Here is a 12,837-nt window from a genome sequence, read left to right on the forward strand (position 1 = left end):
TGTTAATATTTGTAAATTAGATATAAATTTGAAGAAAAAAAAGTTTGTTGCTCATTTTGATGAAACTCATAAATATGTAATATGTTGGAGAGCAATATTGTCTACAATGTCTATGTAGGTAACATTTCAGAATATGCCACTATTTAGCAAATCTACTTTTATAGAATTTCTAACATATGATTCTCAAATGTCAAGTTCCTTGTTTTCTGAAATCCTACAGCATACAATGTGACAACACGGTGAAATCTGTTGTGAATCTTAATTGATTTACAATTGAAAGTGATATATTATGTGTCCACAAGATTCCCAATAGAATGAGCTTGAGACATTAGATCTCTGACATTTGCCAAAACGTCAGCAGATTTTTAGATTTAGATTTAGTTTTTATCGTCATGTGTACTCAAGTACAGAGTACAAGAATACAGTGAAAAGTATAAAATATCGCCACACACTGCGCCATCTTAGGTACAAAGTACCGAGGTACAAAATCTCAGTTAGAGAAATAAGTTAAAAAGTTCAGCACTATGGTTTTCTTAACGTAGAAGCAGAAAAATAAAGAAATAAAGTTAAAATGTCAAATATTACTGTCCTATCTTGACCGGCTGCAGATACTCCAACTTGGGCTTCCCCTGTACTTGCTGAGTTTCATGTCACTTTGTGCATTCAGTTATTCTGCTCATTTTCATCCAGCCCCAGTTGTCATAATAGTGACTGATAAAGGCACGTACCAATCCCATTTTAGTTACTGGATGGTGAGATTACATAACTTTGCTGATCATGTGTGAATTTTACCGAATAGATTATTTATATGCATTCAAGTGCCCTGTAAGTCAAGAAAAGTAAACATTTTCAAAGTTGACACAAATGTCTTGGATGGCGTATTAAAATCATGCAATCAGTTCCATATGCCACATCTGGACATATGGTGGTCTTGAAACAAAATGGTTTTGACATGTTTTTTCTTCAGAATAAAATATTCAAATCATGGAAGAAAAATTGTCCTGAATTAGCCAGATCCTGGAATTCCCTTCGTTACAGCACTGTGCATGTACCTACACAACATGGACAGCAGGACCTCAAGAAGATGCTTACCACCACCATCTCAAGGATAATTAGGGATGGACAAGAAATGTTGGCTAGGCAGTGGTGCACATCATTTGAACAAATAAAGAACTTAAAAGCATGATCAAATTTGTCTTTTTTAAAAAAAACTTGCTTCTGTTCATTATCATGCAACAAAAGGTATTGAGTATTAGATATATTTTGTACATTAATATTGTGACGATGCCAACTTATGGTACAACAGGACAAGTCAGATTCCAAAATGAAATCTAAATTGATAGATTTTTTTTTGTTTAAGTTAGTTACAATGGTGCTCAGTCACTGCAACATAGTCACACAAGGCTGCAGATCTTTTTATTTAAACAGAATTATCACACTAAACACAAGTTAACTATGTACATCAGTTAGAATGATTGTAAAACACACAGCCAAACAAAGTATCAACCTGTTTCCTGACAATATTTGTTGCAGAGAATCAGGGCTGAAGAAGTAATGCCATTATCTGAACTCTTTGAAAAATAAAAAAATAGGTGCACGAGTAAGCCATTTGGCCCTTCGAGCCTGCACCACCACTTAATATGATCATGGCTGATCACGCAATCTCCCCAGATCCCCTTAGCCGCAAGGGCCATGTCCAGCTCCCTTTTGAATATATAATGAACTGCCCCAACAGCTTCCTGTGGGAGAGAATCGCACAGGTTCACAACTCCCTGAGTAAAGAAATTCTTCCTAATTTCTGTCCTGAATGGCTTACCCCTTATTCTTAGACTGTGACCCCTAGCTCTGGATTTCTCCAACATCAGGAACATTCTTCCTGCATCTAGCCTGTCCAGTCCCATCAGGATTTTATATGTTTCTATGAGATCTCCCCTCATTCTTCTAAATTCCCACGAATACAAGCCCAGTCAATCCAGTCTTTCCTTATATGTCGAGGATCGAAAATTTGAATTTAGGCTGTTGTCAGAAGCAACAAGTATCTGTAGATTTTTATTAACCACAAAGTGGCTTTTCAATTTAAAATTACACAACAAAATGGCTGCAAGTAATGATTTGACTGTGTGAACTTGAACTGATGCTTTATTTAGAGATAAGAAAGAACAATGGATTTTTCAAAATATGAATCATAAGACAGTGATTTGGTATTCGAACTAACCTTGAACTGCTTGCATGGGATGCTGCTCTATGTAAATTAAGAACCCTTTCCCGGGGAATATCATTGGATTAACCTGCTGTAAATCATGTCACCTTATTATATGTGATTGGTCTTTTCTTGTAATTAAGGCTGTACTATCTCTTAAAAAAACATAAATAATGTGTAATTTTTGGATGTAATTGCGCCATTTCACCATGGAACACAGAAGATTTTAACCTCCGTGTTGCTGGACAAATCTGCGTCAGGCTGCCTTAACTTATTAAACTGGTAACCTTGCTTTAAACAGACCGTACTCCTAGTGATTCTTTTGACCGATCTTGAACCGAGAGGCCCTTTGGAGGGGTCATATATCTTCAATAGCCCAGTCAATCCAGTCTTTCCTCATAGGTCAGTCCTGCCATCCCAAGAATCAGTGTGGTGAGTCTTCGCTGGACTCCCTCAATAGCAAAAATGTCCTTCCTCAGACTAGGAGATGGAAACTGTACGCAATACTCAAGGTGTGACCTCACCAAGGCCCTGTACAGGCCCAGCAAAACATTCTTATTCTGAAGCTCAAATCCTCTTGCTATTAGCTTTCCTCACTGCTTGCTGCACCTGCATGCCAACCTTCAGCAACTGTTCCACCATAACATCTAGTCTCGTTAAACCTCACCACTTTCTAAAAGGCCACCATTGATATAATAATCTGCCTTCCTGTTTTGACGACCAAAGTGGATAACCTCATATGTATCCACATTATATTGCATTTGCCAAGTATTTGCCCACTCAGCCAGTCTGTCCAAGTCACCCTGCAGTCTCTTAGCGTCCTCCTCACAGCACACACTGCCGCCCAACTTAGTGTCATCTGCATATTTGGAGATATTGCATTCAGTTCCTTCTTCTAAATCGTTAATGTATGTTGTGAACAGCTGAGGTCCCAGCACTGAACTCTGCGGCACCCCACTCATCACTGCCTACCATTCTGAAAAGGAACCATCTATTCCAATTCTCTGCATCCTATCTGCCATCTAATTTTCTATCCATGTCAATACATTATCTCCAATACCATGTTTTAATTTTACTTTGTAATCTCTAGTATGGAACCTTGTCAAAAAGCCTTTCGAAAGTCCAGATACACAACACTTATTAATTTACCCTTGTCCACTCTATTGGGCACATCCTCAAAAGATTCCAGAAGATTTGTCAAGCATGATTTTCCTTTAGCAAATCCATGTTGACCAGGACCAATTCTGTCACTGCTTTCCAAATGCTCGGTTATTGCATTCTTGATGATTGACTCCAGCAATTTCCCCACCACTGATGTCAGGCTAACTGGCCGATAATTCCCCATTTTCTCTCTCCCTCATTTTGTTACAAAGTACGATTACATTAGTTACCTTCCAGTCCATTTGAAATTCTCTACTGAATGCTGGAAAATGGTCACCAATGTGTCCACTAATTCTAGGGCCACTTCCTTGAGTACTATGGGATGCAGGGCATCAGGCCCTGGAGACCTACTGGGGAAATTGATGGGATTAAAACCCAATACCATTTCCTGACTAATAAGAATTTCCTTCAATTCCTCCTTCATGCTTGTCCCCTTGCTTTTCCTTAAGGTTATTTGTGTCCTCCCTAGTGAAAGCAGATCCAAAGTAATTGTTCAACTGGTCTGCCATCTCTTTGTTGTTCATTATGAATTCACCTGATTCTAACTACAAAGGACCTATATTTGTCTTCACCAGTTTTTTCACGTGTCTATAGAAGCTTTTGCAGTCAGTTCTTGTTTTCTGCAAACTTACTTACATATTCTATTTTCCCTTTCCAAATTAAACCCTTTGTTCTTTCCTGCTGAATTTTAAATTTCTCCCAGTTCTCGGTTTTGCTGCTGTTTTCTGGCCAATTTATATGCCTTCTCTTTGATTTTAACGCTTTCCCCTTGAGCCATCTTCCCTATTTTACTCTTACTCCAGACAGGGATGTATAATTGTTGAAGTTCATCAATGTGTTCTTCAAATGTCTGCCACTTCCTATCCACCGTCAATCCCTTAAGTATCCTTAGCCTGCTTATCCTAGCCCATGCAAACCTATGGATTCTGCTTGACTCATGGTTTATTTTGCTGTGAACTGTGGAGACAGTTTGACAAGACCTTTCTATAACTGCTGATGTGGCCTTTCACAAATCTGAAAGCCTAAACCTTTTCAGTTCTCATAATTTGCAGATTTCTAAGCAAACTCTCCTGGTTTGAAAGTTTCACAAACTATTCTGCTGAAGTGACTTGTTCATTCAACAGCACTGAATCCGTCTTCTAGGACAGAAACTAAAATTGCATCTAAACTGAACAAGTGACGTCTTCTGAAATGAACTTGAAAGTGCTCATCTTAGATTCTTCTGAGCTGGAAACAAGGCTCATTGCCTTACTTTTTTTAATCTACCAGTCATAAACCTAAGAACATAACCAACTTTCCATTGCGGCCACAGGGGTCCACATTCACCAGCTCGGAAACAATGTTGGATTTAGTCACAGTTTTGGAAGGACTCCCTCAACTTACTCATTTAAAGAAAACACCTCACAGAAATAACTTCTCGTCTGCCTCTATTTTGAAACCCAAATTCCAAAAATGATATTAAAATATATAAATTTAGTACCTCTCAAAGAGTGAAAATGAAAATACATATCAAAAACAATATTAGCACACTATTTTGTTATAATAACAGAACTGATATATTTAAACATAAAATAAGTTTCATAACAACCCTAACTTAACATATTTTAAGTACATTTTAATCATGGTTTTCAGTTTCTTCCATAAGTATTCTTGACAAAACACCCACCATAAAGATGTACTTTACAGGCACATGAAAGTTGTACGGCTTGAGTATTAAACTCCACTGAAACAACTCTAAATTCTTGTCCAAAGTTTATCCAAACAAATCAAAGCATCATTATCTGTGCAAATAGCAGTTTCCTCAGAGATTTTTGATGTGTAAATTTCAAACATGAAGAGACAACATAAGACACAGTGTCACTTTTTTTTCATCATTTAATATTTCTGTTGTCAGGTATTCTGTTTCTGAGAAAAATAACAGAGAATGCATTTGAACCCAATTTTGCCTTCTTACCGTAAACAGCACTCACACTGATTTGCTGGCATCAACGAGGTAAAAACAAGGATTACAGATGCTGGAAACTAGAGTCTAGATTAGAGTGGTGCTGGAAAAGCACAACAGGTCAGCAGCATCCGAGGAGCAGGAAAATCGATGTTTCGGGCAAAAGCTCAACAGCCAGTTGAATGCTTTCTCTTAATTTAGTGACATTAAAATTGGTGCAGTGGCAGATTTCAAGTTGGGAAAGGCATTCTGACATTCTGTCCATTCAAATTTTCTGCCTTCCTTTAAAACATTTGTCAAAATGATCTGTATTGGGCTGAAATAAACATCCAATAAAATTCATTCAGGCTGATATAGCATAGAAATTTCTGTTTTGTCCTAGACATGGGAAAATCCAAAACAGCCTTTTTCTGTCTTCTCTACGTTCTACCTGACCTTGTCCCACAGTGTGGCTCAAATAAGTCACTTTTGCTTTGGAAAATTCACATCTAGTTAGCTTTATAAAGGAATTGGCTCTTTGTAACTGATCAAATAGTTTAGTCAAGTTGTGTAAAGGTCCTTCCCTGGTTTGGCTGAATACAATCAAGACATTAATACAGCCAAAGTAACTATTGTATCCAACAGACTGCATAGATCAATATTTCATGCAAAGCCTCCAGCAACAGACCAGTTGCACTTGGATTAGTGGTGTAGGCTAAAGCCCTTAAATTGCTCTTTGCATCTCAGACTTAATTTTGATTTGGAGATGCTGGTGTTGGACTGGAGTGTACTAAGTTAAAAATCACACAGCGCCAGGTTATAGTCCAACAGGTTTATTTGGAACCATTAGCTTTCAGAGTGCTGCTCCTTCATCAGGTGGTTGTGGAGTCTAAGATCGTAGGACACAGAAAAACCCTTCCCATTTCCAAGTTTGTCACCTCCATTTACAGAAGATTCCAGCCTATGGCTAAAAGTTATTTTACAAAATTATGATAACTTAAACATGTTGAATAATATTGATGTATTTATAGCTAATGTGTTACATGGATGTTTTTGCTTCACTTTGACAATGGTACTGTAGTCTCTAAATGAATATTAGTAATGCATTGCAAATATTAGAGTCATAGAGATGTGTAGCATTGAAACAGACTCTTTGGTCCAACTCGTCCATGCTGACTAGATTATCCTAAATTAATCTAGTCTCATTTGCCAGCATTGGGCCCAAATTCCTTAAAACCCTTCCTATTCATATACCCATCCACATGCCTTTTAATTGTTGCAATTTCTAAAAACAATTGCATTTAAATTGCTTAACATTTACTCACATATTTAATAGTTTGCAGTTTGAAAGATTGCTAGTAAATTAATCCAGCAATTTAATTAAGGTTCTGAATGCAGTAAGTTTTGAGGCACAGATACCTCTGATCCTTAAACCGGTTTCTCAAGCCAGCAGGTTGTACACTCAAAACCCACAGAAGAAACTTGAGCATATAATCTATATTTATAGTTAAACTGATACTGAATGACTGCTGCACTGTCAGAGATGTTATCTTTTGTATGGTAAAAGTCACCATAGTTGTACCGGACCAAAGAGTTGTTCCCTCATTAAAGAGAGAGCACTGGCGGTAGTTTAATCTGAGAGTCACCACATCTCAGTTGAGGAGAGAAGCTGAGAAAGAGAATCCTTCATGGGTAATCATGCGGGAAATGAACCCATCACTCAATATGGCAAACCAACCATCCATCTAAATGAACTAACCAATAATCTTCTTTTGTTCTTTTAAAACAAGGTTCTGCCGGCTCCCTCAAGTGATATAGAGTCATAGAGTTGTACAGCACGGAAACAGAGCCTTCGGTCCAACCCGTCCATGCCGACCAGATATCCCAACCCAATCTAGTCCCACCTGCCAGCACCCGGTGCATATCCCTCCGAATCCTTCCTATTCATATACCCATCCAAATGTCTCTTAATGTTGCAATTGTACCAGCCTCCACCACATCCTCTGGCAGCTCATTCGATACATGTACCACCCTCTGCGTGAAACATTTGCCCCTTAGGTCTCTTTTATATCTTTCCCCTCTCATCCTAAACCTATGCCCTCTAGTTCTGGACTCCCCAACCCCAGGGAAAAGACTTTGCCGATTTATCCTATCCATGCCCCTCATAATTCTGTAAACCTCTATAAGGTCACCCCTCAGCCTCTGACGCTCCAGGGGAAACAGACCCAGCCTGTTCAGCCTCTCCCTGTAGCTCAGATCCTCCAACCCTGGCAACATCCTTGTAAATTTTTTCTGAACCCTTTCAAGTTTCACAACATCTTTCCGATAGGAAGGAGACCAGAATTGCACGCAATATTCCAACAGTGGCCTAGCCAATGTCCTGTATAGCTGCAACATGACCTCCCAACTCCGCGACTCAATACTCTGACCAATAAAGGAAAGCATACCAAACGCTTTCTTCACTATCCTATCTACCTGCGACTCCACTTTCAAGGACCTATGAACTTGCACTCCAAGGTCTCTTTGTTCAGCAACACTCCCTAGGACCTTACCATTAAGTGTATAAGTCCTGCTAAGATTTGCTTTCCCAAAATGCAGCACCTCGCATTTATCTGAATTAAACTCCATCTGCCACTTCTCAGCCCATTGGCCTACCTGGTCAAGATCCTGTTGTAATCTGAGGTAACCCTCTTCGCTGTCCACTACACCTCCAATTTTGGTGTCATCTGCAAACTTACTAACTGTACCTCTTATGCTCGCGTCCAAATCATTTATGTAAATGATGAAAAGTAGAGGGCCCAGCACCGATCCTTGTGGCACTCCACTGGTCACAGGCCTCCAGTCTGAAAAACAACCCTCCACCACCACCCTCTGTCTTCTACCTTTGAGCCAGTTCTGTATCCAAATGGCTAGTTCTCCCTGTATTCCATGAGATCTAACCTTGCTAATCAGTCTCCCATGGGGAACTTTGTGGAACGCCTTACTGAAGTCCATATAGATCACATCTACTGTTCTGCCCTCATCTATCTGCTCTGTTACTTCATCAAAAAACTCAATCAAGTTTGTGAGACATGATTTCCCACGCACAAAGCCATGTTGACTATCCCAAATCAGTCCTTGCCTTTCCAAATACATGTACATCTTGTCCCTCAGGATTCCCTCCAACAACTTGCCCACCACCGACGTCAGGCTCACTAGTCTATAGTTCCCTGGCTTGTCCTTACAATCCTTCTTAAACAGTGGCACCACGTTTGCCAACCTCCAGTCTTCCGGCACCTCACCTGTGACTATCGATGATACAAATATCTCAGCAAGAGGCCCAGCAATCACTTCTCTAGCTTCCCACAGAGTTCTCGGGTACACCTGATCAGGTCCTGGGGATTTATCCACCTTTAACCGTTTCAAGACATCCAGCACTTCCTCCTCTGTAATCTGGACATTTTGCAATACGTCACCATCTATTTCCCGAGAGTCTATATCTTCCATATCCTTTTCCATAGTAAACACTGATGCAAAATATTAAATTAGTATATCCCCCATTTTCTGTGGCTCCACACAAAGGCCGCCTTGCTGATCTTTGAGGGGAGAAAGTGAGGTCTGCAGATGCTGGAGATCAAAGTTGAAACTTTATTGCTGGAACAGCACAGCAGGTCAGGCAGCATCCAGGGAACAGGAGATTCGACGTTTCGGGCACAGGCCCTTCTTCAGGAATGAGCAGAGAGTGTTCAGCAGGAGAAGATAAAAGGTAGGGAGGAGGGACTTGGAGGAGGGGCGTTGGAAATGTGATAGGTGGAAAGAGGTCAAGGTGAGGGTGATAGGTCGGAGTAGGATGGAGGCGGAGAGGTCAAGAAGAAGACTGCAGGTCAGGAAGGCGGTGCTGGGCTGGAGGGATTCGGCTGAGACAAGGTGGGGGGAGGGGGGATGAAGAAACTGGTGAAGTCCAAGTTCATCCCCTGTGGTTGGAGGGTTCCCAGTCGGAAGATAAGACGCTCCTCCTCCGACCGTCGCGTTGTTGTGGTTTGGCGGTGGATGAGTCCAATGACCTGCATATCCTCGGTGGAGTGGGAGGGGGAGTTGAAATGCTGTGCTACAGGGTGGTTGGGTTGGTTCGTCCGGGTGGCCCAGAGGTGCTCTCTGAATCGCTCCGCAAGTAGGCGGCCTGTCTCCCCAATATAGAGGAGGCCACACCGGCTGCAGCGGATGCAGTAGATGATGTGGGTGGAGGTGCAGGTGAATCTGTGGCGGATATGGAAGTTTCCTTTGGGGCCTTGGAGAGAAGTGAGGGGGGAGGTGTGGGCGCAAGTGTTGCACCTCCTGCGGTTGCAAGGGAAGGTGCCGGGAGTGGAGGTTGGGTCGGTGGGGGGTGTGGATCTGACAAGGGAGTCGCGGAGGGAGTGGTCTCTACGGAAAGCTGATAGGGGAGGGGAGGGAAATATATCCTTGGTGCTGGGGTCTGTTTGGAGGTGGCGGAAGTGACGGCGGATGATGCGCTGTACATGGAGATTGGTGGGGTGGTAGGTGAGGACCAGTGGGGTTCTGTCCTGGTGGCGGTTGGAGGGGCGGGGCTCAAGGGCGGAGGAGCGGGAAGTGGAGGAGATGCGGTGGAGGGCACCGTCGACCATGTCGGGGGGGAAATTGCGGTAAATTGATCTTTGAGGGGCCCTATTCTCTCCCTAGTTACCCTTTTGTCCTTAATATATTTGTAAAACCCCTTTGGATTCTCCTTAATTCTATTTGCCAAAGCTATCTCATGTCCCCGTTTTGCCCTCCTGATTTCCCTCTTAAGTATACTCCTACTTTTATACTCTTCTAAGGATTCACTCGATCTATCCTGTCTGTACCTGACATATGCCTCCTTCTTTCTTTTTCTTAACCAAACCCTCAATTTCTTTAGTCATTCGGCATTCCTATAGTTATCAGCCTTCCCTTTCACCCTGACAGGAATATACTTTCTCTGGATTCTTGTTATCTCATTTAGAATAGATTAGATTAGATTACTTACAGTGTGGAAACAGGCCCTTCGGCCCAACAAGTCCACACCGACCCGCCGAAGCGTAGCCTACCCATTCCCGTACATTTACCCCTTTACCTAACACTACGGACAATTTAGCATGGCCAATTAACCTGACGTGCACATCTTTGGACTGTGGGAGGAAACCGGAGCACCCGGAGGAAACCCACGCAGACACGGGGAGAACGTGCAAACTCCACACAGTCAATCGCCTGAGTCGGGAATTGACCCCAGGTCTCTGGCGCTGTGAGGCAGCAGTACTAACCACTGTGCCACCGTGCCGCCCTAAGGCTTCCCATTTTCCAGCCATCCCTTTACCTGCGAACATCTGCCTCCAATCAACTTTTGAAAGTTCTTGCCTAATACCGTCAAAATTGGCCTTTCTCCAAATTAGAACTTCAACTTTTAGATCTGGTCTATCCTTTTCCATCACTATTTTAAAACGAATAGAATTATTGTCACTGGCCCCAAAGTGCTCCCCCACTGACACGTCAGTCACCTGCCCTGCCTTATTTCCCAAGAGTAGGTCAAGTTTTGCACCTTTTCTAGTAGGTACATCCACATACTGAATCAGAAAATTGTCTTGTACACACTTAAGAAATTCCTCTCCATCTAAACCTTTAACACTATGGCAGTCCCAGTTGATGTTTGGAAAGTTAAAATCCTCTACCATAACCATCCTATTATTCTTACAGATAGCTGAGATATCCTTACAAGTTTGTTTCTCAATTTCCCTCTGACTATTAGGGGGTGTATAACACAATCCCAATAAGGTGATCATCCCTTTCTTATTTCTCAGTTCCACCCAAATAACTTCCCTGGATGTATTTCCAGGAATATCCTCCCTTAGCACAGCTGTAATACTATCCCTTATCAAAAATGCCACTCCCCTCCTCTTTTGCCTCCCTTTCTATCCTTCCTGTAGCATTTGTATCCTGGAACATTCAGCTGCCAGTCCTGCCCATCCCTGAGCCATGTTTCCGTAATTGCTATGATATCCCAGTCCCATGTTTCTAACCATGCGCTGAGTTCATCTGCCTTCCCTGTTAGGCCCCTTGCATTGAAATAAATGCAGTTTAATTTATTAGTCCTACCTTGTCCCTGCCTGCCCTGACGTTTGACTCACTTCTGTTCTCAGCTGAACCCGTCTCAGATCGATCTCTTTCCTCACTATCTCCCTGGGTGCGCCCCCCCACCTTACTAGTTTAAATCCTCCCAAGCAACTCTAGCAAATTTCCCTGCCAGTATATTAGTCCCCTTCCAACTTAGGTGCAATCTGTCCTTCTTGTACAGGTCACTTCTACCCCAAAAGAGATTCCAATGATCCAAAAATGATTCCTTATCCAATATACCAGCTCCTCAGCCATGCATTCATCTGCTCTATCCTCCTATTCCTGCCCTCACTAGCTCGTAGCACTGGGAGTAATCTAGATATTACTACCCTTGAGGACCTCCTTTTTAAAATTCTACCTAACTCTCTGTAATCTCCCTTCAGAGTATCAACCTTTTCCCTTCCAATGTCGTTGGTCCCAATGTGGACAATGACCTCCCGCTGGCCCCTCTCCCCCGTGAGAACATTCTGCACCCTCTCTGAGACATCCTTGATCCTGGCACCAGGGAAACAACACACCATTCTGCTTTTTCTCTGCTGGCCACAGAAACCTCTGTCTGTACATCTGACTACAGAATCCCCTAACACAATTGATCTCTTGGAAGCCGACGTACCCCAGTCTCAATACCAAAACTTGGCTGTTTGTGCTACGTTCCCCTGAGAATCCAACACCCCCTACATTTTCCAAAACAGCATACCTGTTTGAAGTGGGTATATCCACAAAAGAGTCCTGCTCTAGCTGCCTACCTCTCTTACTCTTCCTGGAGTTAACCCATCTATGTGGCTGTATCTGAAACTTTCCCCTCTTTCTATAACTGCCATCCATCACATTCTGTAGCTGTTGCAAATTCCTCATCGCTTCTATTTGTCTCTCCAACTGATCCACGCAATCTGATAAGATTTGCATCCAACAGCATTTATGGCAGATATAATCCACAGTAACCCTTAAACTCTCTTTAAACTCCCACATCTGACAAGAAGTACATATCACTGCAAAGGCCATTTTTGCTCCTTCACAATCTACAGACCCAGAAAATAAAACCGTCTTATTCCTCTACAAACACTTGCCCCAGGTTAAATTAATAGCTAAGGCTTATATTTTAAGTTTAATCAAGAGACTTATCTCCAAAAACATATAATCAAGAAAGAATCCACTGTACCCCCTACTGCAGCCTTTATATTGGACAGACTTAAAACAACAATTAACTTATCTGATTCTGTGCTGTGAACTTTGCCCAGCAGTTCCTCCAAGATTAGTTGTGAATTTCACTGTTTGTTAATTTTCCCATATGCACTCTGCTGTCCAGCGATACACGAATTCAAACAGCAAAGGTAGTAACTGTGCAGGTTATAAAGAATTAATGACATTATTTGAAGATTAGGATCCTTCCTGGTGTCCTGGATAATACTTTTCCCTCAACTCAACAATGCAA

This window comes from Chiloscyllium plagiosum, unplaced genomic scaffold (assembly GCF_037043375.1).
Source record: "Chiloscyllium plagiosum isolate Xiang-an unplaced genomic scaffold, Cpla_swu_hap1 HiC_scaffold_20, whole genome shotgun sequence".
Classification (NCBI taxonomy): Eukaryota; Metazoa; Chordata; class Chondrichthyes; order Orectolobiformes; family Hemiscylliidae; genus Chiloscyllium; species Chiloscyllium plagiosum.